The sequence below is a fragment of the Ambystoma mexicanum genome, unplaced genomic scaffold (assembly GCF_040938575.1).
Source record: "Ambystoma mexicanum isolate Mex_15411 unplaced genomic scaffold, UKY_AmexF1_1 Mex_scaf20, whole genome shotgun sequence".
In the NCBI taxonomy this organism is placed as follows: Eukaryota; Metazoa; Chordata; class Amphibia; order Caudata; family Ambystomatidae; genus Ambystoma; species Ambystoma mexicanum.
Window position 1 is genome coordinate 3,051,818 of NW_027182434.1, and position 18,669 is coordinate 3,070,486.

The following is an 18,669-nucleotide window of genomic DNA, read 5'->3' on the forward strand; positions in this document are numbered from 1 at the left end:
AGCTAGGGCAGGATTCGGAAAGTGAAGCCGAAAAGGGGCTTAGCATGCAGCCCAGGGGTTTCTTTGACTGTCCTAAGCCCACAGGGACTTTGCCGTCCTCAGCTCATGAGACTTGAGATGGGTAGCTTGATTTGCTGAGGAAATGCGGGATGACAGATTCAACTCTGGAGTCAAACATAGCCCGGAACTATCGCCTTAAACTGAGTTTTAAGCCTGGTGCCGATAAAAAGAAAGAAATTAGCCTTAGATCGGGCAAGCCGTTTGACGGGGGAAAATGAGACCCCCTAGGCCAGCTAGGTGGTCGCTGGATGCTGTGCAGACATCAGCAGCTGTTCATTTCATGCCCTCACGTCTCCTCGTTAGTATAGTGGTCAGTATCCCCGCCCGACGGGGAGGTTAAACCTTTTCTGGATTTTTTTTAGTTCTTGACAAATATTCTTGAAGATTAGGCTGAGTCAAGTAGGGAATGGGTGCCAAGAACTGACTCTTTAAGAAAAAAGCACCGGCAACGCTAGTCATCGTACAATATTTGTGCACAATTGCTTACATTAGGCGGCCGGTCCACTTTATTGAGTCCCCCTCAGCACCATTTAGTGCTCCTGTTGTCTGCGAAGTCCAAATTGTAACCCTGAATCAGTTCCTCTTCTGACCCTTTGTATCATGTTACATGACGAGTAATGATCACCTGTTAGCTTTATCCCTAATTATAACTCTCACTCTTTCCCTGCATCTAACCCTAGCTCTAATCCCATCATTAACCTCGGTCCGGGCACACGCGTGAACCCTTACTCTCATCTCAGCCTCTCCTGGTGATACATCACACCTGGGATCGTTTGCTCCCTGTGGGCTGTGGGAAATTTGCTACCAGCACGCCCTGGAAGTGGGGCTCATTCCGCTGCAACGGGAGGTCTTCCCAGGACGCGTCACAGCTCAACGCAAGAGCTCCTGGGTTTCGAAGGCTCTTGCAGCAAGCCTTCACAAAGCAGCAGGGAGCGCCGTTCCAGATGGGAAACTTGAGACTGGATGTCCAGAAAAGCAAGACGTCAGAAGCGAAACCTTTTTCCTGCAGGGTGTGGCATACCATCCGCTTGCTCATTGCGACAGAGGTGGCACTAATGAAGGAAGAGGTCAACGTTACGTTCTTCTTTAAAATGCAAGGCCAGGAAAAGTGGCAGCGGTGGGATTTGAACCCACGCCTCCGAAGAGACTGGAGCCTTAATCCAGCGCCTTAGACCGCTCGGCCACGCTACCTCCCTGCTAGTCGCCGAAAGCGGAACTTGACCCGTTGCCCGGCCCGCTTTAGTGCTTTGCCTTTTCTCCTTGGAAAGTCTGGAGACAGGCAGTGGAAGGGCAGGCAAACTGTCAGGTGCGCAGAGGAGGGGAGACCATGAGGCAAGGTGGGAGATGGGGGCAAGAAGTGAGAAAAAAACTAATCGCAAGCTAGGGCAGGATTCGGAAAGTGAAGCCGAAAAGGGGCTTAGCATGCAGCCCAGGGGTTTCTTTGACTGTCCTAAGCCCACAGGGACTTTGCCGTCCTCAGCTCATGAGACTTGAGATGGGTAGCTTGATTTGCTGAGGAAATGCGGGATGACAGATTCAACTCTGGAGTCAAACATAGCCCGGAACTATCGCCTTAAACTGAGTTTTAAGCCTGGTGCCGATAAAAAGAAAGAAATTAGCCTTAGATCGGGCAAGCCGTTTGACGGGGGAAAATGAGACCCCCTAGGCCAGCTAGGTGGTCGCTGGATGCTGTGCAGACATCAGCAGCTGTTCATTTCATGCCCTCACGTCTCCTCGTTAGTATAGTGGTCAGTATCCCTGTCACGCGGGAGACCGGGGTTCAATTCCCCGACGGGGAGGTTAAACCTTTTCTGGATTTTTTTTAGTTCTTGACAAATATTCTTGAAGATTAGGCTGAGTCAAGTAGGGAATGGGTGCCAAGAACTGACTCTTTAAGAAAAAAGCACCGGCAACGCTAGTCATCGTACAATATTTGTGCACAATTGCTTACATTAGGCGGCCGGTCCACTTTATTGAGTCCCCCTCAGCACCATTTAGTGCTCCTGTTGTCTGCGAAGTCCAAATTGTAACCCTGAATCAGTTCCTCTTCTGACCCTTTGTATCATGTTACATGACGAGTAATGATCACCTGTTAGCTTTATCCCTAATTATAACTCTCACTCTTTCCCTGCATCTAACCCTAGCTCTAATCCCATCATTAACCTCGGTCCGGGCACACGCGTGAACCCTTACTCTCATCTCAGCCTCTCCTGGTGATACATCACACCTGGGATCGTTTGCTCCCTGTGGGCTGTGGGAAATTTGCTACCAGCACGCCCTGGAAGTGGGGCTCATTCCGCTGCAACGGGAGGTCTTCCCAGGACGCGTCACAGCTCAACGCAAGAGCTCCTGGGTTTCGAAGGCTCTTGCAGCAAGCCTTCACAAAGCAGCAGGGAGCGCCGTTCCAGATGGGAAACTTGAGACTGGATGTCCAGAAAAGCAAGACGTCAGAAGCGAAACCTTTTTCCTGCAGGGTGTGGCATACCATCCGCTTGCTCATTGCGACAGAGGTGGCACTAATGAAGGAAGAGGTCAACGTTACGTTCTTCTTTAAAATGCAAGGCCAGGAAAAGTGGCAGCGGTGGGATTTGAACCCACGCCTCCGAAGAGACTGGAGCCTTAATCCAGCGCCTTAGACCGCTCGGCCACGCTACCTCCCTGCTAGTCGCCGAAAGCGGAACTTGACCCGTTGCCCGGCCCGCTTTAGTGCTTTGCCTTTTCTCCTTGGAAAGTCTGGAGACAGGCAGTGGAAGGGCAGGCAAACTGTCAGGTGCGCAGAGGAGGGGAGACCATGAGGCAAGGTGGGAGATGGGGGCAAGAAGTGAGAAAAAAACTAATCGCAAGCTAGGGCAGGATTCGGAAAGTGAAGCCGAAAAGGGGCTTAGCATGCAGCCCAGGGGTTTCTTTGACTGTCCTAAGCCCACAGGGACTTTGCCGTCCTCAGCTCATGAGACTTGAGATGGGTAGCTTGATTTGCTGAGGAAATGCGGGATGACAGATTCAACTCTGGAGTCAAACATAGCCCGGAACTATCGCCTTAAACTGAGTTTTAAGCCTGGTGCCGATAAAAAGAAAGAAATTAGCCTTAGATCGGGCAAGCCGTTTGACGGGGGAAAATGAGACCCCCTAGGCCAGCTAGGTGGTCGCTGGATGCTGTGCAGACATCAGCAGCTGTTCATTTCATGCCCTCACGTCTCCTCGTTAGTATAGTGGTCAGTATCCCCGCCTGTCACGCGGGAGACCGGGGTTCAATTCCCCGACGGGGAGGTTAAACCTTTTCTGGATTTTTTTTAGTTCTTGACAAATATTCTTGAAGATTAGGCTGAGTCAAGTAGGGAATGGGTGCCAAGAACTGACTCTTTAAGAAAAAAGCACCGGCAACGCTAGTCATCGTACAATATTTGTGCACAATTGCTTACATTAGGCGGCCGGTCCACTTTATTGAGTCCCCCTCAGCACCATTTAGTGCTCCTGTTGTCTGCGAAGTCCAAATTGTAACCCTGAATCAGTTCCTCTTCTGACCCTTTGTATCATGTTACATGACGAGTAATGATCACCTGTTAGCTTTATCCCTAATTATAACTCTCACTCTTTCCCTGCATCTAACCCTAGCTCTAATCCCATCATTAACCTCGGTCCGGGCACACGCGTGAACCCTTACTCTCATCTCAGCCTCTCCTGGTGATACATCACACCTGGGATCGTTTGCTCCCTGTGGGCTGTGGGAAATTTGCTACCAGCACGCCCTGGAAGTGGGGCTCATTCCGCTGCAACGGGAGGTCTTCCCAGGACGCGTCACAGCTCAACGCAAGAGCTCCTGGGTTTCGAAGGCTCTTGCAGCAAGCCTTCACAAAGCAGCAGGGAGCGCCGTTCCAGATGGGAAACTTGAGACTGGATGTCCAGAAAAGCAAGACGTCAGAAGCGAAACCTTTTTCCTGCAGGGTGTGGCATACCATCCGCTTGCTCATTGCGACAGAGGTGGCACTAATGAAGGAAGAGGTCAACGTTACGTTCTTCTTTAAAATGCAAGGCCAGGAAAAGTGGCAGCGGTGGGATTTGAACCCACGCCTCCGAAGAGACTGGAGCCTTAATCCAGCGCCTTAGACCGCTCGGCCACGCTACCTCCCTGCTAGTCGCCGAAAGCGGAACTTGACCCGTTGCCCGGCCCGCTTTAGTGCTTTGCCTTTTCTCCTTGGAAAGTCTGGAGACAGGCAGTGGAAGGGCAGGCAAACTGTCAGGTGCGCAGAGGAGGGGAGACCATGAGGCAAGGTGGGAGATGGGGGCAAGAAGTGAGAAAAAAACTAATCGCAAGCTAGGGCAGGATTCGGAAAGTGAAGCCGAAAAGGGGCTTAGCATGCAGCCCAGGGGTTTCTTTGACTGTCCTAAGCCCACAGGGACTTTGCCGTCCTCAGCTCATGAGACTTGAGATGGGTAGCTTGATTTGCTGAGGAAATGCGGGATGACAGATTCAACTCTGGAGTCAAACATAGCCCGGAACTATCGCCTTAAACTGAGTTTTAAGCCTGGTGCCGATAAAAAGAAAGAAATTAGCCTTAGATCGGGCAAGCCGTTTGACGGGGGAAAATGAGACCCCCTAGGCCAGCTAGGTGGTCGCTGGATGCTGTGCAGACATCAGCAGCTGTTCATTTCATGCCCTCACGTCTCCTCGTTAGTATAGTGGTCAGTATCCCCGCCTGTCACGCGGGAGACCGGGGTTCAATTCCCCGACGGGGAGGTTAAACCTTTTCTGGATTTTTTTTAGTTCTTGACAAATATTCTTGAAGATTAGGCTGAGTCAAGTAGGGAATGGGTGCCAAGAACTGACTCTTTAAGAAAAAAGCACCGGCAACGCTAGTCATCGTACAATATTTGTGCACAATTGCTTACATTAGGCGGCCGGTCCACTTTATTGAGTCCCCCTCAGCACCATTTAGTGCTCCTGTTGTCTGCGAAGTCCAAATTGTAACCCTGAATCAGTTCCTCTTCTGACCCTTTGTATCATGTTACATGACGAGTAATGATCACCTGTTAGCTTTATCCCTAATTATAACTCTCACTCTTTCCCTGCATCTAACCCTAGCTCTAATCCCATCATTAACCTCGGTCCGGGCACACGCGTGAACCCTTACTCTCATCTCAGCCTCTCCTGGTGATACATCACACCTGGGATCGTTTGCTCCCTGTGGGCTGTGGGAAATTTGCTACCAGCACGCCCTGGAAGTGGGGCTCATTCCGCTGCAACGGGAGGTCTTCCCAGGACGCGTCACAGCTCAACGCAAGAGCTCCTGGGTTTCGAAGGCTCTTGCAGCAAGCCTTCACAAAGCAGCAGGGAGCGCCGTTCCAGATGGGAAACTTGAGACTGGATGTCCAGAAAAGCAAGACGTCAGAAGCGAAACCTTTTTCCTGCAGGGTGTGGCATACCATCCGCTTGCGCATTGCGACAGAGGTGGCACTAATGAAGGAAGAGGTCAACGTTACGTTCTTCTTTAAAATGCAAGGCCAGGAAAAGTGGCAGCGGTGGGATTTGAACCCACGCCTCCGAAGAGACTGGAGCCTTAATCCAGCGCCTTAGACCGCTCGGCCACGCTACCTCCCTGCTAGTCGCCGAAAGCGGAACTTGACCCGTTGCCCGGCCCGCTTTAGTGCTTTGCCTTTTCTCCTTGGAAAGTCTGGAGACAGGCAGTGGAAGGGCAGGCAAACTGTCAGGTGCGCAGAGGAGGGGAGACCATGAGGCAAGGTGGGAGATGGGGGCAAGAAGTGAGAAAAAAACTAATCGCAAGCTAGGGCAGGATTCGGAAAGTGAAGCCGAAAAGGGGCTTAGCATGCAGCCCAGGGGTTTCTTTGACTGTCCTAAGCCCACAGGGACTTTGCCGTCCTCAGCTCATGAGACTTGAGATGGGTAGCTTGATTTGCTGAGGAAATGCGGGATGACAGATTCAACTCTGGAGTCAAACATAGCCCGGAACTATCGCCTTAAACTGAGTTTTAAGCCTGGTGCCGATAAAAAGAAAGAAATTAGCCTTAGATCGGGCAAGCCGTTTGACGGGGGAAAATGAGACCCCCTAGGCCAGCTAGGTGGTCGCTGGATGCTGTGCAGACATCAGCAGCTGTTCATTTCATGCCCTCACGTCTCCTCGTTAGTATAGTGGTCAGTATCCCCGCCCGACGGGGAGGTTAAACCTTTTCTGGATTTTTTTTAGTTCTTGACAAATATTCTTGAAGATTAGGCTGAGTCAAGTAGGGAATGGGTGCCAAGAACTGACTCTTTAAGAAAAAAGCACCGGCAACGCTAGTCATCGTACAATATTTGTGCACAATTGCTTACATTAGGCGGCCGGTCCACTTTATTGAGTCCCCCTCAGCACCATTTAGTGCTCCTGTTGTCTGCGAAGTCCAAATTGTAACCCTGAATCAGTTCCTCTTCTGACCCTTTGTATCATGTTACATGACGAGTAATGATCACCTGTTAGCTTTATCCCTAATTATAACTCTCACTCTTTCCCTGCATCTAACCCTAGCTCTAATCCCATCATTAACCTCGGTCCGGGCACACGCGTGAACCCTTACTCTCATCTCAGCCTCTCCTGGTGATACATCACACCTGGGATCGTTTGCTCCCTGTGGGCTGTGGGAAATTTGCTACCAGCACGCCCTGGAAGTGGGGCTCATTCCGCTGCAACGGGAGGTCTTCCCAGGACGCGTCACAGCTCAACGCAAGAGCTCCTGGGTTTCGAAGGCTCTTGCAGCAAGCCTTCACAAAGCAGCAGGGAGCGCCGTTCCAGATGGGAAACTTGAGACTGGATGTCCAGAAAAGCAAGACGTCAGAAGCGAAACCTTTTTCCTGCAGGGTGTGGCATACCATCCGCTTGCTCATTGCGACAGAGGTGGCACTAATGAAGGAAGAGGTCAACGTTACGTTCTTCTTTAAAATGCAAGGCCAGGAAAAGTGGCAGCGGTGGGATTTGAACCCACGCCTCCGAAGAGACTGGAGCCTTAATCCAGCGCCTTAGACCGCTCGGCCACGCTACCTCCCTGCTAGTCGCCGAAAGCGGAACTTGACCCGTTGCCCGGCCCGCTTTAGTGCTTTGCCTTTTCTCCTTGGAAAGTCTGGAGACAGGCAGTGGAAGGGCAGGCAAACTGTCAGGTGCGCAGAGGAGGGGAGACCATGAGGCAAGGTGGGAGATGGGGGCAAGAAGTGAGAAAAAAACTAATCGCAAGCTAGGGCAGGATTCGGAAAGTGAAGCCGAAAAGGGGCTTAGCATGCAGCCCAGGGGTTTCTTTGACTGTCCTAAGCCCACAGGGACTTTGCCGTCCTCAGCTCATGAGACTTGAGATGGGTAGCTTGATTTGCTGAGGAAATGCGGGATGACAGATTCAACTCTGGAGTCAAACATAGCCCGGAACTATCGCCTTAAACTGAGTTTTAAGCCTGGTGCCGATAAAAAGAAAGAAATTAGCCTTAGATCGGGCAAGCCGTTTGACGGGGGAAAATGAGACCCCCTAGGCCAGCTAGGTGGTCGCTGGATGCTGTGCAGACATCAGCAGCTGTTCATTTCATGCCCTCACGTCTCCTCGTTAGTATAGTGGTCAGTATCCCTGTCACGCGGGAGACCGGGGTTCAATTCCCCGACGGGGAGGTTAAACCTTTTCTGGATTTTTTTTAGTTCTTGACAAATATTCTTGAAGATTAGGCTGAGTCAAGTAGGGAATGGGTGCCAAGAACTGACTCTTTAAGAAAAAAGCACCGGCAACGCTAGTCATCGTACAATATTTGTGCACAATTGCTTACATTAGGCGGCCGGTCCACTTTATTGAGTCCCCCTCAGCACCATTTAGTGCTCCTGTTGTCTGCGAAGTCCAAATTGTAACCCTGAATCAGTTCCTCTTCTGACCCTTTGTATCATGTTACATGACGAGTAATGATCACCTGTTAGCTTTATCCCTAATTATAACTCTCACTCTTTCCCTGCATCTAACCCTAGCTCTAATCCCATCATTAACCTCGGTCCGGGCACACGCGTGAACCCTTACTCTCATCTCAGCCTCTCCTGGTGATACATCACACCTGGGATCGTTTGCTCCCTGTGGGCTGTGGGAAATTTGCTACCAGCACGCCCTGGAAGTGGGGCTCATTCCGCTGCAACGGGAGGTCTTCCCAGGACGCGTCACAGCTCAACGCAAGAGCTCCTGGGTTTCGAAGGCTCTTGCAGCAAGCCTTCACAAAGCAGCAGGGAGCGCCGTTCCAGATGGGAAACTTGAGACTGGATGTCCAGAAAAGCAAGACGTCAGAAGCGAAACCTTTTTCCTGCAGGGTGTGGCATACCATCCGCTTGCTCATTGCGACAGAGGTGGCACTAATGAAGGAAGAGGTCAACGTTACGTTCTTCTTTAAAATGCAAGGCCAGGAAAAGTGGCAGCGGTGGGATTTGAACCCACGCCTCCGAAGAGACTGGAGCCTTAATCCAGCGCCTTAGACCGCTCGGCCACGCTACCTCCCTGCTAGTCGCCGAAAGCGGAACTTGACCCGTTGCCCGGCCCGCTTTAGTGCTTTGCCTTTTCTCCTTGGAAAGTCTGGAGACAGGCAGTGGAAGGGCAGGCAAACTGTCAGGTGCGCAGAGGAGGGGAGACCATGAGGCAAGGTGGGAGATGGGGGCAAGAAGTGAGAAAAAAACTAATCGCAAGCTAGGGCAGGATTCGGAAAGTGAAGCCGAAAAGGGGCTTAGCATGCAGCCCAGGGGTTTCTTTGACTGTCCTAAGCCCACAGGGACTTTGCCGTCCTCAGCTCATGAGACTTGAGATGGGTAGCTTGATTTGCTGAGGAAATGCGGGATGACAGATTCAACTCTGGAGTCAAACATAGCCCGGAACTATCGCCTTAAACTGAGTTTTAAGCCTGGTGCCGATAAAAAGAAAGAAATTAGCCTTAGATCGGGCAAGCCGTTTGACGGGGGAAAATGAGACCCCCTAGGCCAGCTAGGTGGTCGCTGGATGCTGTGCAGACATCAGCAGCTGTTCATTTCATGCCCTCACGTCTCCTCGTTAGTATAGTGGTCAGTATCCCCGCCTGTCACGCGGGAGACCGGGGTTCAATTCCCCGACGGGGAGGTTAAACCTTTTCTGGATTTTTTTTAGTTCTTGACAAATATTCTTGAAGATTAGGCTGAGTCAAGTAGGGAATGGGTGCCAAGAACTGACTCTTTAAGAAAAAAGCACCGGCAACGCTAGTCATCGTACAATATTTGTGCACAATTGCTTACATTAGGCGGCCGGTCCACTTTATTGAGTCCCCCTCAGCACCATTTAGTGCTCCTGTTGTCTGCGAAGTCCAAATTGTAACCCTGAATCAGTTCCTCTTCTGACCCTTTGTATCATGTTACATGACGAGTAATGATCACCTGTTAGCTTTATCCCTAATTATAACTCTCACTCTTTCCCTGCATCTAACCCTAGCTCTAATCCCATCATTAACCTCGGTCCGGGCACACGCGTGAACCCTTACTCTCATCTCAGCCTCTCCTGGTGATACATCACACCTGGGATCGTTTGCTCCCTGTGGGCTGTGGGAAATTTGCTACCAGCACGCCCTGGAAGTGGGGCTCATTCCGCTGCAACGGGAGGTCTTCCCAGGACGCGTCACAGCTCAACGCAAGAGCTCCTGGGTTTCGAAGGCTCTTGCAGCAAGCCTTCACAAAGCAGCAGGGAGCGCCGTTCCAGATGGGAAACTTGAGACTGGATGTCCAGAAAAGCAAGACGTCAGAAGCGAAACCTTTTTCCTGCAGGGTGTGGCATACCATCCGCTTGCTCATTGCGACAGAGGTGGCACTAATGAAGGAAGAGGTCAACGTTACGTTCTTCTTTAAAATGCAAGGCCAGGAAAAGTGGCAGCGGTGGGATTTGAACCCACGCCTCCGAAGAGACTGGAGCCTTAATCCAGCGCCTTAGACCGCTCGGCCACGCTACCTCCCTGCTAGTCGCCGAAAGCGGAACTTGACCCGTTGCCCGGCCCGCTTTAGTGCTTTGCCTTTTCTCCTTGGAAAGTCTGGAGACAGGCAGTGGAAGGGCAGGCAAACTGTCAGGTGCGCAGAGGAGGGGAGACCATGAGGCAAGGTGGGAGATGGGGGCAAGAAGTGAGAAAAAAACTAATCGCAAGCTAGGGCAGGATTCGGAAAGTGAAGCCGAAAAGGGGCTTAGCATGCAGCCCAGGGGTTTCTTTGACTGTCCTAAGCCCACAGGGACTTTGCCGTCCTCAGCTCATGAGACTTGAGATGGGTAGCTTGATTTGCTGAGGAAATGCGGGATGACAGATTCAACTCTGGAGTCAAACATAGCCCGGAACTATCGCCTTAAACTGAGTTTTAAGCCTGGTGCCGATAAAAAGAAAGAAATTAGCCTTAGATCGGGCAAGCCGTTTGACGGGGGAAAATGAGACCCCCTAGGCCAGCTAGGTGGTCGCTGGATGCTGTGCAGACATCAGCAGCTGTTCATTTCATGCCCTCACGTCTCCTCGTTAGTATAGTGGTCAGTATCCCTGTCACGCGGGAGACCGGGGTTCAATTCCCCGACGGGGAGGTTAAACCTTTTCTGGATTTTTTTTAGTTCTTGACAAATATTCTTGAAGATTAGGCTGAGTCAAGTAGGGAATGGGTGCCAAGAACTGACTCTTTAAGAAAAAAGCACCGGCAACGCTAGTCATCGTACAATATTTGTGCACAATTGCTTACATTAGGCGGCCGGTCCACTTTATTGAGTCCCCCTCAGCACCATTTAGTGCTCCTGTTGTCTGCGAAGTCCAAATTGTAACCCTGAATCAGTTCCTCTTCTGACCCTTTGTATCATGTTACATGACGAGTAATGATCACCTGTTAGCTTTATCCCTAATTATAACTCTCACTCTTTCCCTGCATCTAACCCTAGCTCTAATCCCATCATTAACCTCGGTCCGGGCACACGCGTGAACCCTTACTCTCATCTCAGCCTCTCCTGGTGATACATCACACCTGGGATCGTTTGCTCCCTGTGGGCTGTGGGAAATTTGCTACCAGCACGCCCTGGAAGTGGGGCTCATTCCGCTGCAACGGGAGGTCTTCCCAGGACGCGTCACAGCTCAACGCAAGAGCTCCTGGGTTTCGAAGGCTCTTGCAGCAAGCCTTCACAAAGCAGCAGGGAGCGCCGTTCCAGATGGGAAACTTGAGACTGGATGTCCAGAAAAGCAAGACGTCAGAAGCGAAACCTTTTTCCTGCAGGGTGTGGCATACCATCCGCTTGCTCATTGCGACAGAGGTGGCACTAATGAAGGAAGAGGTCAACGTTACGTTCTTCTTTAAAATGCAAGGCCAGGAAAAGTGGCAGCGGTGGGATTTGAACCCACGCCTCCGAAGAGACTGGAGCCTTAATCCAGCGCCTTAGACCGCTCGGCCACGCTACCTCCCTGCTAGTCGCCGAAAGCGGAACTTGACCCGTTGCCCGGCCCGCTTTAGTGCTTTGCCTTTTCTCCTTGGAAAGTCTGGAGACAGGCAGTGGAAGGGCAGGCAAACTGTCAGGTGCGCAGAGGAGGGGAGACCATGAGGCAAGGTGGGAGATGGGGGCAAGAAGTGAGAAAAAAACTAATCGCAAGCTAGGGCAGGATTCGGAAAGTGAAGCCGAAAAGGGGCTTAGCATGCAGCCCAGGGGTTTCTTTGACTGTCCTAAGCCCACAGGGACTTTGCCGTCCTCAGCTCATGAGACTTGAGATGGGTAGCTTGATTTGCTGAGGAAATGCGGGATGACAGATTCAACTCTGGAGTCAAACATAGCCCGGAACTATCGCCTTAAACTGAGTTTTAAGCCTGGTGCCGATAAAAAGAAAGAAATTAGCCTTAGATCGGGCAAGCCGTTTGACGGGGGAAAATGAGACCCCCTAGGCCAGCTAGGTGGTCGCTGGATGCTGTGCAGACATCAGCAGCTGTTCATTTCATGCCCTCACGTCTCCTCGTTAGTATAGTGGTCAGTATCCCCGCCTGTCACGCGGGAGACCGGGGTTCAATTCCCCGACGGGGAGGTTAAACCTTTTCTGGATTTTTTTTAGTTCTTGACAAATATTCTTGAAGATTAGGCTGAGTCAAGTAGGGAATGGGTGCCAAGAACTGACTCTTTAAGAAAAAAGCACCGGCAACGCTAGTCATCGTACAATATTTGTGCACAATTGCTTACATTAGGCGGCCGGTCCACTTTATTGAGTCCCCCTCAGCACCATTTAGTGCTCCTGTTGTCTGCGAAGTCCAAATTGTAACCCTGAATCAGTTCCTCTTCTGACCCTTTGTATCATGTTACATGACGAGTAATGATCACCTGTTAGCTTTATCCCTAATTATAACTCTCACTCTTTCCCTGCATCTAACCCTAGCTCTAATCCCATCATTAACCTCGGTCCGGGCACACGCGTGAACCCTTACTCTCATCTCAGCCTCTCCTGGTGATACATCACACCTGGGATCGTTTGCTCCCTGTGGGCTGTGGGAAATTTGCTACCAGCACGCCCTGGAAGTGGGGCTCATTCCGCTGCAACGGGAGGTCTTCCCAGGACGCGTCACAGCTCAACGCAAGAGCTCCTGGGTTTCGAAGGCTCTTGCAGCAAGCCTTCACAAAGCAGCAGGGAGCGCCGTTCCAGATGGGAAACTTGAGACTGGATGTCCAGAAAAGCAAGACGTCAGAAGCGAAACCTTTTTCCTGCAGGGTGTGGCATACCATCCGCTTGCTCATTGCGACAGAGGTGGCACTAATGAAGGAAGAGGTCAACGTTACGTTCTTCTTTAAAATGCAAGGCCAGGAAAAGTGGCAGCGGTGGGATTTGAACCCACGCCTCCGAAGAGACTGGAGCCTTAATCCAGCGCCTTAGACCGCTCGGCCACGCTACCTCCCTGCTAGTCGCCGAAAGCGGAACTTGACCCGTTGCCCGGCCCGCTTTAGTGCTTTGCCTTTTCTCCTTGGAAAGTCTGGAGACAGGCAGTGGAAGGGCAGGCAAACTGTCAGGTGCGCAGAGGAGGGGAGACCATGAGGCAAGGTGGGAGATGGGGGCAAGAAGTGAGAAAAAAACTAATCGCAAGCTAGGGCAGGATTCGGAAAGTGAAGCCGAAAAGGGGCTTAGCATGCAGCCCAGGGGTTTCTTTGACTGTCCTAAGCCCACAGGGACTTTGCCGTCCTCAGCTCATGAGACTTGAGATGGGTAGCTTGATTTGCTGAGGAAATGCGGGATGACAGATTCAACTCTGGAGTCAAACATAGCCCGGAACTATCGCCTTAAACTGAGTTTTAAGCCTGGTGCCGATAAAAAGAAAGAAATTAGCCTTAGATCGGGCAAGCCGTTTGACGGGGGAAAATGAGACCCCCTAGGCCAGCTAGGTGGTCGCTGGATGCTGTGCAGACATCAGCAGCTGTTCATTTCATGCCCTCACGTCTCCTCGTTAGTATAGTGGTCAGTATCCCCGCCTGTCACGCGGGAGACCGGGGTTCAATTCCCCGACGGGGAGGTTAAACCTTTTCTGGATTTTTTTTAGTTCTTGACAAATATTCTTGAAGATTAGGCTGAGTCAAGTAGGGAATGGGTGCCAAGAACTGACTCTTTAAGAAAAAAGCACCGGCAACGCTAGTCATCGTACAATATTTGTGCACAATTGCTTACATTAGGCGGCCGGTCCACTTTATTGAGTCCCCCTCAGCACCATTTAGTGCTCCTGTTGTCTGCGAAGTCCAAATTGTAACCCTGAATCAGTTCCTCTTCTGACCCTTTGTATCATGTTACATGACGAGTAATGATCACCTGTTAGCTTTATCCCTAATTATAACTCTCACTCTTTCCCTGCATCTAACCCTAGCTCTAATCCCATCATTAACCTCGGTCCGGGCACACGCGTGAACCCTTACTCTCATCTCAGCCTCTCCTGGTGATACATCACACCTGGGATCGTTTGCTCCCTGTGGGCTGTGGGAAATTTGCTACCAGCACGCCCTGGAAGTGGGGCTCATTCCGCTGCAACGGGAGGTCTTCCCAGGACGCGTCACAGCTCAACGCAAGAGCTCCTGGGTTTCGAAGGCTCTTGCAGCAAGCCTTCACAAAGCAGCAGGGAGCGCCGTTCCAGATGGGAAACTTGAGACTGGATGTCCAGAAAAGCAAGACGTCAGAAGCGAAACCTTTTTCCTGCAGGGTGTGGCATACCATCCGCTTGCTCATTGCGACAGAGGTGGCACTAATGAAGGAAGAGGTCAACGTTACGTTCTTCTTTAAAATGCAAGGCCAGGAAAAGTGGCAGCGGTGGGATTTGAACCCACGCCTCCGAAGAGACTGGAGCCTTAATCCAGCGCCTTAGACCGCTCGGCCACGCTACCTCCCTGCTAGTCGCCGAAAGCGGAACTTGACCCGTTGCCCGGCCCGCTTTAGTGCTTTGCCTTTTCTCCTTGGAAAGTCTGGAGACAGGCAGTGGAAGGGCAGGCAAACTGTCAGGTGCGCAGAGGAGGGGAGACCATGAGGCAAGGTGGGAGATGGGGGCAAGAAGTGAGAAAAAAACTAATCGCAAGCTAGGGCAGGATTCGGAAAGTGAAGCCGAAAAGGGGCTTAGCATGCAGCCCAGGGGTTTCTTTGACTGTCCTAAGCCCACAGGGACTTTGCCGTCCTCAGCTCATGAGACTTGAGATGGGTAGCTTGATTTGCTGAGGAAATGCGGGATGACAGATTCAACTCTGGAGTCAAACATAGCCCGGAACTATCGCCTTAAACTGAGTTTTAAGCCTGGTGCCGATAAAAAGAAAGAAATTAGCCTTAGATCGGGCAAGCCGTTTGACGGGGGAAAATGAGACCCCCTAGGCCAGCTAGGTGGTCGCTGGATGCTGTGCAGACATCAGCAGCTGTTCATTTCATGCCCTCACGTCTCCTCGTTAGTATAGTGGTCAGTATCCCCGCCTGTCACGCGGGAGACCGGGGTTCAATTCCCCGACGGGGAGGTTAAACCTTTTCTGGATTTTTTTTAGTTCTTGACAAATATTCTTGAAGATTAGGCTGAGTCAAGTAGGGAATGGGTGCCAAGAACTGACTCTTTAAGAAAAAAGCACCGGCAACGCTAGTCATCGTACAATATTTGTGCACAATTGCTTACATTAGGCGGCCGGTCCACTTTATTGAGTCCCCCTCAGCACCATTTAGTGCTCCTGTTGTCTGCGAAGTCCAAATTGTAACCCTGAATCAGTTCCTCTTCTGACCCTTTGTATCATGTTACATGACGAGTAATGATCACCTGTTAGCTTTATCCCTAATTATAACTCTCACTCTTTCCCTGCATCTAACCCTAGCTCTAATCCCATCATTAACCTCGGTCCGGGCACACGCGTGAACCCTTACTCTCATCTCAGCCTCTCCTGGTGATACATCACACCTGGGATCGTTTGCTCCCTGTGGGCTGTGGGAAATTTGCTACCAGCACGCCCTGGAAGTGGGGCTCATTCCGCTGCAACGGGAGGTCTTCCCAGGACGCGTCACAGCTCAACGCAAGAGCTCCTGGGTTTCGAAGGCTCTTGCAGCAAGCCTTCACAAAGCAGCAGGGAGCGCCGTTCCAGATGGGAAACTTGAGACTGGATGTCCAGAAAAGCAAGACGTCAGAAGCGAAACCTTTTTCCTGCAGGGTGTGGCATACCATCCGCTTGCTCATTGCGACAGAGGTGGCACTAATGAAGGAAGAGGTCAACGTTACGTTCTTCTTTAAAATGCAAGGCCAGGAAAAGTGGCAGCGGTGGGATTTGAACCCACGCCTCCGAAGAGACTGGAGCCTTAATCCAGCGCCTTAGACCGCTCGGCCACGCTACCTCCCTGCTAGTCGCCGAAAGCGGAACTTGACCCGTTGCCCGGCCCGCTTTAGTGCTTTGCCTTTTCTCCTTGGAAAGTCTGGAGACAGGCAGTGGAAGGGCAGGCAAACTGTCAGGTGCGCAGAGGAGGGGAGACCATGAGGCAAGGTGGGAGATGGGGGCAAGAAGTGAGAAAAAAACTAATCGCAAGCTAGGGCAGGATTCGGAAAGTGAAGCCGAAAAGGGGCTTAGCATGCAGCCCAGGGGTTTCTTTGACTGTCCTAAGCCCACAGGGACTTTGCCGTCCTCAGCTCATGAGACTTGAGATGGGTAGCTTGATTTGCTGAGGAAATGCGGGATGACAGATTCAACTCTGGAGTCAAACATAGCCCGGAACTATCGCCTTAAACTGAGTTTTAAGCCTGGTGCCGATAAAAAGAAAGAAATTAGCCTTAGATCGGGCAAGCCGTTTGACGGGGGAAAATGAGACCCCCTAGGCCAGCTAGGTGGTCGCTGGATGCTGTGCAGACATCAGCAGCTGTTCATTTCATGCCCTCACGTCTCCTCGTTAGTATAGTGGTCAGTATCCCCGCCTGTCACGCGGGAGACCGGGGTTCAATTCCCCGACGGGGAGGTTAAACCTTTTCTGGATTTTTTTTAGTTCTTGACAAATATTCTTGAAGATTAGGCTGAGTCAAGTAGGGAATGGGTGCCAAGAACTGACTCTTTAAGAAAAAAGCACCGGCAACGCTAGTCATCGTACAATATTTGTGCACAATTGCTTACATTAGGCGGCCGGTCCACTTTATTGAGTCCCCCTCAGCACCATTTAGTGCTCCTGTTGTCTGCGAAGTCCAAATTGTAACCCTGAATCAGTTCCTCTTCTGACCCTTTGTATCATGTTACATGACGAGTAATGATCACCTGTTAGCTTTATCCCTAATTATAACTCTCACTCTTTCCCTGCATCTAACCCTAGCTCTAATCCCATCATTAACCTCGGTCCGGGCACACGCGTGAACCCTTACTCTCATCTCAGCCTCTCCTGGTGATACATCACACCTGGGATCGTTTGCTCCCTGTGGGCTGTGGGAAATTTGCTACCAGCACGCCCTGGAAGTGGGGCTCATTCCGCTGCAACGGGAGGTCTTCCCAGGACGCGTCACAGCTCAACGCAAGAGCTCCTGGGTTTCGAAGGCTCTTGCAGCAAGCCTTCACAAAGCAGCAGGGAGCGCCGTTCCAGATGGGAAACTTGAGACTGGATGTCCAGAAAAGCAAGACGTCAGAAGCGAAACCTTTTTCCTGCAGGGTGTGGCATACCATCCGCTTGCTCATTGCGACAGAGGTGGCACTAATGAAGGAAGAGGTCAACGTTACGTTCTTCTTTAAAATGCAAGGCCAGGAAAAGTGGCAGCGGTGGGATTTGAACCCACGCCTCCGAAGAGACTGGAGCCTTAATCCAGCGCCTTAGACCGCTCGGCCACGCTACCTCCCTGCTAGTCGCCGAAAGCGGAACTTGACCCGTTGCCCGGCCCGCTTTAGTGCTTTGCCTTTTCTCCTTGGAAAGTCTGGAGACAGGCAGTGGAAGGGCAGGCAAACTGTCAGGTGCGCAGAGGAGGGGAGACCATGAGGCAAGGTGGGAGATGGGGGCAAGAAGTGAGAAAAAAACTAATCGCAAGCTAGGGCAGGATTCGGAAAGTGAAGCCGAAAAGGGGCTTAGCATGCAGCCCAGGGGTTTCTTTGACTGTCCTAAGCCCACAGGGACTTTGCCGTCCTCAGCTCATGAGACTTGAGATGGGTAGCTTGATTTGCTGAGGAAATGCGGGATGACAGATTCAACTCTGGAGTCAAACATAGCCCGGAACTATCGCCTTAAACTGAGTTTTAAGCCTGGTGCCGATAAAAAGAAAGAAATTAGCCTTAGATCGGGCAAGCCGTTTGACGGGGGAAAATGAGACCCCCTAGGCCAGCTAGGTGGTCGCTGGATGCTGTGCAGACATCAGCAGCTGTTCATTTCATGCCCTCACGTCTCCTCGTTAGTATAGTGGTCAGTATCCCCGCCTGTCACGCGGGAGACCGGGGTTCAATTCCCCGACGGGGAGGTTAAACCTTTTCTGGATTTTTTTTAGTTCTTGACAAATATTCTTGAAGATTAGGCTGAGTCAAGTAGGGAATGGGTGCCAAGAACTGACTCTTTAAGAAAAAAGCACCGGCAACGCTAGTCATCGTACAATATTTGTGCACAATTGCTTACATTAGGCGGCCGGTCCACTTTATTGAGTCCCCCTCAGCACCATTTAGTGCTCCTGTTGTCTGCGAAGTCCAAATTGTAACCCTGAATCAGTTCCTCTTCTGACCCTTTGTATCATGTTACATGACGAGTAATGATCACCTGTTAGCTTTATCCCTAATTATAACTCTCACTCTTTCCCTGCATCTAACCCTAGCTCTAATCCCATCATTAACCTCGGTCCGGGCACACGCGTGAACCCTTACTCTCATCTCAGCCTCTCCTGGTGATACATCACACCTGGGATCGTTTGCTCCCTGTGGGCTGTGGGAAATTTGCTACCAGCACGCCCTGGAAGTGGGGCTCATTCCGCTGCAACGGGAGGTCTTCCCAGGACGCGTCACAGCTCAACGCAAGAGCTCCTGGGTTTCGAAGGCTCTTGCAGCAAGCCTTCACAAAGCAGCAGGGAGCGCCGTTCCAGATGGGAAACTTGAGACTGGATGTCCAGAAAAGCAAGACGTCAGAAGCGAAACCTTTTTCCTGCAGGGTGTGGCATACCATCCGCTTGCGCA

At 51.3% G+C, this 18,669-nt stretch overlaps 20 non-coding genes across 20 annotated transcripts; 8 read left to right on the plus strand and 12 right to left on the minus strand.

The window, feature by feature from the left end:
* Nucleotides 1-1,169: 1,169 nt before the first annotated feature.
* TRNAL-AAG (transfer RNA leucine (anticodon AAG)) lies at nucleotides 1,170-1,251 on the minus strand. Its single transcript has one exon. It is a non-coding gene; the product is annotated as a tRNA-Leu (tRNA).
* Nucleotides 1,252-2,633: 1,382 nt separating this feature from the next.
* Nucleotides 2,634-2,715, minus strand: TRNAL-AAG (transfer RNA leucine (anticodon AAG)). Its single transcript has one exon. It is a non-coding gene; the product is annotated as a tRNA-Leu (tRNA).
* Nucleotides 2,716-3,255: 540 nt separating this feature from the next.
* On the plus strand, nucleotides 3,256-3,327 carry TRNAD-GUC (transfer RNA aspartic acid (anticodon GUC)). Its single transcript has one exon. It is a non-coding gene; the product is annotated as a tRNA-Asp (tRNA).
* A 774-nt stretch (nucleotides 3,328-4,101) lies between these two features.
* Nucleotides 4,102-4,183, minus strand: TRNAL-AAG (transfer RNA leucine (anticodon AAG)). Its single transcript has one exon. It is a non-coding gene; the product is annotated as a tRNA-Leu (tRNA).
* Nucleotides 4,184-4,723: 540 nt separating this feature from the next.
* On the plus strand, nucleotides 4,724-4,795 carry TRNAD-GUC (transfer RNA aspartic acid (anticodon GUC)). Its single transcript has one exon. It is a non-coding gene; the product is annotated as a tRNA-Asp (tRNA).
* Nucleotides 4,796-5,569: 774 nt separating this feature from the next.
* Nucleotides 5,570-5,651, minus strand: TRNAL-AAG (transfer RNA leucine (anticodon AAG)). Its single transcript has one exon. It is a non-coding gene; the product is annotated as a tRNA-Leu (tRNA).
* A 1,356-nt stretch (nucleotides 5,652-7,007) lies between these two features.
* Nucleotides 7,008-7,089, minus strand: TRNAL-AAG (transfer RNA leucine (anticodon AAG)). Its single transcript has one exon. It is a non-coding gene; the product is annotated as a tRNA-Leu (tRNA).
* A 1,382-nt stretch (nucleotides 7,090-8,471) lies between these two features.
* Nucleotides 8,472-8,553, minus strand: TRNAL-AAG (transfer RNA leucine (anticodon AAG)). The gene has a single exon. It is a non-coding gene; the product is annotated as a tRNA-Leu (tRNA).
* A 540-nt stretch (nucleotides 8,554-9,093) lies between these two features.
* On the plus strand, nucleotides 9,094-9,165 carry TRNAD-GUC (transfer RNA aspartic acid (anticodon GUC)). Its single transcript has one exon. It is a non-coding gene; the product is annotated as a tRNA-Asp (tRNA).
* Nucleotides 9,166-9,939: 774 nt separating this feature from the next.
* Nucleotides 9,940-10,021, minus strand: TRNAL-AAG (transfer RNA leucine (anticodon AAG)). Its single transcript has one exon. It is a non-coding gene; the product is annotated as a tRNA-Leu (tRNA).
* A 1,382-nt stretch (nucleotides 10,022-11,403) lies between these two features.
* TRNAL-AAG (transfer RNA leucine (anticodon AAG)) lies at nucleotides 11,404-11,485 on the minus strand. The gene has a single exon. It is a non-coding gene; the product is annotated as a tRNA-Leu (tRNA).
* Nucleotides 11,486-12,025: 540 nt separating this feature from the next.
* TRNAD-GUC (transfer RNA aspartic acid (anticodon GUC)) lies at nucleotides 12,026-12,097 on the plus strand. The gene has a single exon. It is a non-coding gene; the product is annotated as a tRNA-Asp (tRNA).
* A 774-nt stretch (nucleotides 12,098-12,871) lies between these two features.
* On the minus strand, nucleotides 12,872-12,953 carry TRNAL-AAG (transfer RNA leucine (anticodon AAG)). The gene has a single exon. It is a non-coding gene; the product is annotated as a tRNA-Leu (tRNA).
* A 540-nt stretch (nucleotides 12,954-13,493) lies between these two features.
* Nucleotides 13,494-13,565, plus strand: TRNAD-GUC (transfer RNA aspartic acid (anticodon GUC)). Its single transcript has one exon. It is a non-coding gene; the product is annotated as a tRNA-Asp (tRNA).
* Nucleotides 13,566-14,339: 774 nt separating this feature from the next.
* TRNAL-AAG (transfer RNA leucine (anticodon AAG)) lies at nucleotides 14,340-14,421 on the minus strand. The gene has a single exon. It is a non-coding gene; the product is annotated as a tRNA-Leu (tRNA).
* A 540-nt stretch (nucleotides 14,422-14,961) lies between these two features.
* Nucleotides 14,962-15,033, plus strand: TRNAD-GUC (transfer RNA aspartic acid (anticodon GUC)). Its single transcript has one exon. It is a non-coding gene; the product is annotated as a tRNA-Asp (tRNA).
* Nucleotides 15,034-15,807: 774 nt separating this feature from the next.
* On the minus strand, nucleotides 15,808-15,889 carry TRNAL-AAG (transfer RNA leucine (anticodon AAG)). Its single transcript has one exon. It is a non-coding gene; the product is annotated as a tRNA-Leu (tRNA).
* Nucleotides 15,890-16,429: 540 nt separating this feature from the next.
* Nucleotides 16,430-16,501, plus strand: TRNAD-GUC (transfer RNA aspartic acid (anticodon GUC)). Its single transcript has one exon. It is a non-coding gene; the product is annotated as a tRNA-Asp (tRNA).
* A 774-nt stretch (nucleotides 16,502-17,275) lies between these two features.
* On the minus strand, nucleotides 17,276-17,357 carry TRNAL-AAG (transfer RNA leucine (anticodon AAG)). The gene has a single exon. It is a non-coding gene; the product is annotated as a tRNA-Leu (tRNA).
* Nucleotides 17,358-17,897: 540 nt separating this feature from the next.
* On the plus strand, nucleotides 17,898-17,969 carry TRNAD-GUC (transfer RNA aspartic acid (anticodon GUC)). The gene has a single exon. It is a non-coding gene; the product is annotated as a tRNA-Asp (tRNA).
* The last annotated feature ends 700 nt before the right edge of the window (nucleotides 17,970-18,669 follow it).